The following is a 6469-nucleotide window of genomic DNA, read 5'->3' as shown; positions in this document are numbered from 1 at the left end:
CGCCAATCACCGCACATTCAAACGGTTGCAGCGCAGGTGCAGCCCCGGACCTGACCGGCGGAACGACCCCTTCCGAATAGCTCCGTTCCCCGAAACAGTTCCACTTCTTCTGGACTTCATTCACTGTCGAAATATACTAAATGTCACGTGTCTTATTCCAAAGATGCTTGAACTAAGAAGCATTTCATTTCCACATTTTTAGTTCATAAGTAGGTATCCTTTATATTTTGAAATACTTAATCCACACTTGTTTCATAAGCGTGTATACTAAACAATGTTTAAGTTACAGGATTCTTGCAACTTTGTTATAACTCATACAAAACTCTTTTCAAATGAAGCATCGATTAGCCGCGCGTCCCTCTGGGACATTGCCGCAGTCCAGCTGGTTCCAAACTTCCAGCCTCCGGGGACTGGAAATGGTTCACTGTGTTCACGTGCCTGTTATCAATATTAGATTATACCGAAAGTTTATCATCCTTCATAATTGCGATCGGACCGGCGCCCCGCGGGTGCCCCAGGCGCCGGTGTCAGACACGTGTCCGCCACGTGTCAGACACGAGTTCACCACGTGTCGGACACGTCTCAGTGTGCTCGGCACGTGGCGCACGGGTCGTGCACAATGCCGTCACGGGGCGACTGTCCCTGTGCACATGGTCAGCCCCCGTGGCGCGTGCCATCGTGCGTCTGTGGCACGCGCCACGTGCCACGGTGGGTTGGCGCCACGTGCCACGGTGGGTCGGTGCCACGTGCCACGGTGGGGTCTGTTAGACTGCCGATAGTGAACTTCGCAGCGCCAGTAGTGTGCATCTAAGTACCTATGCATTGCATGAGTCACACAAACATACACAGTTCATTTTAGGCTCAAGGCTATGCGTCGTGGCATCAGCTCAGCACTGTTCCTGCAGGGAATGACCAAAAGACATTGCTTGCGGCATTGCAGCTTTGCTGGTACGGAAATCTCGATCTTTGAAACATAACTACTAAAACCATTCCATGATCGTGGGAATGAGAGAATGAGGTGGTGGCATGCTCTCGGTCATCCACCGATTGGTGCGCCGCAGCAGAATCCCATCCCGTTGGGAGAAGAGCACCTCAGTTGTAACTTAGCCGCTCGAACGCTCATCCCATGGAGGTGCACTTAACATCGGAGCCATCGGAGCTGCTGCCTCTCACCGCGCGGTTGTATTGTGGTGTGACCGTCGGCGCGGAATCTCCGCTACGCCACAGCTCATGACCTCTGCGCCGTACCCCACCATTTGGCCGCCCACCGCCTTTGATTCCCGGTACATCGGCCGCTCGAATTATGCATGCAGCGCGCCCGGCCCGGCGCCGCCGCGGCGGCGGCCCGTCTCTGCTCTCGGCGCCCGCCGGAAATGACGTCGGCCGGTCGGCCGGTGCAGACGGGCTGGCGCCACCACCGCGCCGGCGCCGGCGCCGACCGGACCACTCCGAGCCCGTCCGACCGGTCACGACCGGGCCCGGTTTGGCGGCCGGAAATACGCCCACACCGGGCCACCACCGGATACTGATAGTGTATGTTTACCGAGAGGTGATTGGCTAGATAGGCTCGTTTGGATGGGTTCTGTGTGTCTGTATCAATATTGAAAGTATGAATATTATAAAAACACGTATATGTATGTGCGCTAGGTATGCATATATGCGCATAGATGATTGTTAATCTATTTATGCATGTAGGTACCCATACACATAATGTTCAATGCACCCATTAATTGTTCATTTAACGCGCACATGAATGCATATTGCATTATATTCATGACTTAAGTGCAGGCCCGCACTGTCGGGACGGCCACCCACGCGGCGTCTGCCGCTGAGCCCTGTCCGTGACCGTGACCCGAGGGGGGGGGCCGCCGACTGACGGACGGGAGGGGAGGGGAGGGGAGAGGGGGTCGCCAGGTGCGCGGCGCCGACGCGGCTGGCCCAGCTCAGCTCCGGCCGTCCCCGGCGGCGGCGGCGGAGGACCACGTGCCTCTAATGACACACCACCACCGACTGGCAGACCGGGGGCGGTATTGAAATGAGACGACCGCCCGCCGGCGGGAGCGTTCCAGAGCCCCCTCCCAGAGCACCATGGCAGCAGACGCTCGGCTGGCGCAGAGCAGGCGTGCTGCGGGACCAGCGCTGGTATCAGCCGCTCCCCATCTCCGCGGCAGTCCAGCAGGCCCATACAAACTGCCGGGAGAGCAGAGCAGACCGGCTGGCGCTGGACAACTGCGGGGTGCGCACCGTTAGACGAGATTTCTGCAGAAGCGCCGCCGGGCCGGTCTGTATACAGAGCACGCCGGTTTGCGCGGAACATGGACCCGGCGCCGGATAAAATTGTACGTCCGCCGACCGTTGGTTTATCGTAGCCACGCGTCTGGAACCGCGCGCTCCGATAATGAACCAGGCGAGCCAGACATGGCGGTACTGGTACGCGTGTCTGCCGCAAAATATAGGGCAGGCCCGCCGCAGACGGTTTTTGGAGCTACGTGCAATGCATTCATAAGCATAGGTTCAAGAAGGCTGCAAGCTTCTCACCATTTCCGGTTGAGGCAACATGTTCCCAGGTAAGGAAACAGTTTCATTTGTATGCTAGCCAATTTGGATTGTATTTCTGAATGATAAAGGTATACGACTGACGAGCTTAGTCATAATTGAGGAAATTTTATGCAAGTAAACTGACATGCGAGTAGCTGTATGTTAATTACACACTTCCAATAATAGCGAGCATTTGGCGTTACACGATCAGTTCAGCAGGGTAGTAAATGCGCTCCACTCCGGTAAAGCGTCTCCGGCCGTTTCTGACTGAAGTTCCCAGGAAATCTCCTCTCGGGGCGGCCGGCGGAAGTGTGGCCGCTCACCCCGCCTCTCCGTGTAATAGCTCTCCCACCGCCCGGTCAGGTCGGCCGGTCGGCCACCTGCTCCCACAGACCGACCCGGCGCGGGGCGACCTCCCGCCTGCCGGCCGATATTGGTCGCGCCGCCCACCGCGCCGCTCCGCCTCCCTCCCACAGAGGCATCCATCGGCGGCCGCCGCGCCGCGGCATTTATCCATTCCCGCACACAATGGAGACGAATTCGAAACAAAAGTGCGAAGATTGAGGCACGCGCCACGGTGGGTCCCGGCGGCCGGGAGGCGCGCGCGGCGCGGCAGGTCGACCTTTGGCTGTTTGGCGTGCCCACGCCGCTGCGCCGCCGCCGCGAGCGGGGCACGCGTGCGAACGAGTCGCACCACCGCCCGCGACGAATAACAATGGAGCCGGCCGTCTGAGACAAAGGTGCCCGCGCAGACGGGGTCGGCATGATGGGCTGGGAAAGTGGGAGGGGTTGCGGTGGCTGCTCCCGGTGTCAGGATGGGAATGTGGCGAGGAATGTCCCGGGAGGACACATCAGGTGGTGAGCACGATCTGCAGCTGTTGGTCTTATGGTCTTAACGTTTAAGATCGCCAGCCTCAAGTATTTTTCTGTCGTCTTCCGCCGACGTGTCTTGTTTCAAAACTTAAGATTCGCCTCTCCTTGTCGCTTTCGTCTCTTACATCACCCCAAAACCCCATGTTTTATTTACAATTTCTTTCTGTGTTTTTCTGTCTACCGATCGTCTTCAGGCCCTTTGTGTCTCTAAATTGTCTCTCATTCGTCTCTGCAGTCGTCTCCCGGCCGTATCTCCGCGCCGCCCGCCGTTTTCGACTCGGGTGACCGCCTCCAGACCCACTGAGGCGTCCCGCATAGGTGCATCGGTGCATAGCCGAGCAGGCACCTTTCCTGACACTTACTAACCGGCGACCACTGACCGACGACCAGTGACCAACTGCCTGTGACCGATAGTCAGTGACCTGTGACCACTACCAACGACCAGTCTCTCGGGATAAGCGGACCCCCCCCCCCCCCCCCACGTCGGACAATCCTGTGGAATCAGGCTACAGCAGCAATGGTCTCATAGCCCGATCGTGCAACGCAGTAACTTAACCTCGGATCCCATCTTCACAACCGTATTCCTGAGGAATTTTCGAGAACGTTGCTTGCTTTTTTAAATAATTTCTTCTTTACGAACCAAGCAACAAGGAGAAGCAACATGACGGCTTTTTTAGCAAGCACAAGCGCCATAAACGTTGACGAAATTGCCTGCATCTTGCCTGCCCGCCTCTCACACCACTCGGCTCTGGCGGCAGTATAAATAAACTGTCCCTGCACGGGCACGGTGGGACGCTCCGGGGGGCGGCACCCCCCCCCCCCCCCTGTGTCGGGGGAGGGGGCTCGGCCAGCGCTGGCGTCATGCTGTCTGTTATCGGAGCCGGCGGGGCCCGGCCGGCCGGCCGGCTGGCTGCGGTCACCCTCACCACACTGTTTACCCGGTCCGGTCCGCGCCTCGGTGACTCAGGAGGCCTCCTCCTCGGCAGATCAGCAGACCGGCAGGCTGACTCACAGTCACCACTTTTACCGGATACACAGGACACTGTGGTTGTGGTGGCCCACCCCTCGATACGACTTGGGAAGGATAATGCTTCAATTTTTGTGTCTTCTTTTATTTCCGGTCAGAGCTATCCGATTGATTTAAATTCCAAGTAAAAGCAAAGAACACTCACTCTGCGGCTGATACTTCATTGAAAAAAAAACAATGATGAATGAAGCATTTTAAAGAAAGGTCTGAAAACAATTCAGCGGGAAATTTAACGAAACCTGCATTTTTTCTTAAACTTTGGGAACAATCTAGTCTGCTTACATACCTACGGACATCATGAAAAACGAATTATCCAATCTTACAGTGTCCAGCACTGATACACAAATAATAAAAGAGCAAGCTCAGCTCAAAACGAAGCGAAGCGAGTTTCCTGTGTATAGCAGACACAAAGCCGGTTAGCAAAGAAGGTTAGCAAAGAAATAAACAACTTCATGTATCCATGATTTCCACTTAACCAGATAATTGCATCCCCAGCCTTTTAGCGGCCAAGCCTTCGACAGGTGCAGCGGAATGCTTGTATGCTTGATAGTGCCGTCTGAGTGAGCCGGCCCGGGCCGTATTTCACACAATCCCGTCACACGATAACACGTTTTATACCGCGGCCAGGCGGATTTATGTGTAAGTACGTTTGGCAAACTGATGGCAGAGGTTTGATAGCTCCGCCTGAGAACACTCCGCGATGGCGCTATCCAGCACTTGATCGGGGAGTATAGCGAGGTGCCTTTAATGTTGCAATAAAACGAGTTATTTGGGAGTTATTGACTACAGCATGTAAGTACCAGACATCGATAATGAAATCACTTGTTTCTGATAAAAACAAAACGAGTAATGGCCACTATAACATAAAAACTTTATGACTGTTGCGAAACACACTCATATTATGATGCTCAGTCGGAACAATGCGGTCTCAATCACCCAGTGCATTCAAAGGTTTGGACTTAACGAATACTTTGACCTCTCTTTAACAACTTTGTTTATGCGATTAACTTTTTTAGTCACGTCGAAGATGCACAGATATTTTGTTTGGTAATCACATGAGACAAAGCTAGGACTTTAACCACCATTTTCAGCACACATTGAGTGATGGTGTCACGTATGTGTGTGCTTTTTAGTCACGCCAATGCAATGCAAAAAATAATTATATGTATACATTGAGCACACCATTCAATGGAATGAATCCGTGAGACGAAGGAATTCAAACCAGCTGCGGGATGAATTGGTCTCAATCAATTCCTTGAACCTCTTGAACAAAACTTGGTGACTTCTAGAAAAACCTTCAGTTCATAAATCAAAGCCAGCTTAGTTTGGACATGCTTTAAATTTCGTGTTCCCGCGCGGCTATGGAGTTCGGCGGAGTTGTGGGCGGTAGCCATTGTGCTCGGCGGCGGGCGATGTGTAGGCGGTGTATGTGGCGGTGGCGGGCGATGGTAGGCGGTGCCTGTGGCGGCGGCGGCGGGCGATGTAGGAGGCGTATGTGGCGGCGGCGGGCGATGTTAGGCGGTGTCTGTGGCGGCAGCGGCGGCTCAGAGGACGGCGGCGGATCAAAGCCCATATCAGGCAAACACTGCAATGTTGTCGGTCCGTGGGCGTCGGAGGGACTATCTACGCCCCCTTCAAACAGCGCCATCCCCACGACACGAGCCGGAAGGGCCGCTCTGGAGCATGGTGGACCGTGGAAACTACCATTCTCATTCTGTTGGACATGCTGAATTTCCGTCCTGCTTATTTTGCCTCGGTAAGGTCCATGTGACAAAGAAGCTCGACGCACATCCCGTAGGCCCAGGACACCAGCTCACCACCACCCCAGCACCAGCACCATCCCGTCACCACCCTGCACCAGTCCAGCGGGTCCGCGGCGCCGCCACCCTGTCTGCGCCGGCCGCCGGCCGCCCACGGGCCCCGTGTTTACCGAGCCGGTCATGTTCCCGCATCAGAGGCGCCGCCGCCCTCTCCCAGAACCGACCCGGTGACGTCACTGGCCACCAGCGGCCGGCCGGTGACGTCACCGGG

Source organism: Amphibalanus amphitrite, unplaced genomic scaffold (assembly GCF_019059575.1).
Source record: "Amphibalanus amphitrite isolate SeventyFive unplaced genomic scaffold, NRLGWU_Aamphi_draft 000096F_arrow, whole genome shotgun sequence".
NCBI lineage: Eukaryota > Metazoa > Arthropoda > Thecostraca > Balanomorpha > Balanidae > Amphibalanus > Amphibalanus amphitrite.
Note: the sequence above shows the minus strand (reverse complement) of the source record.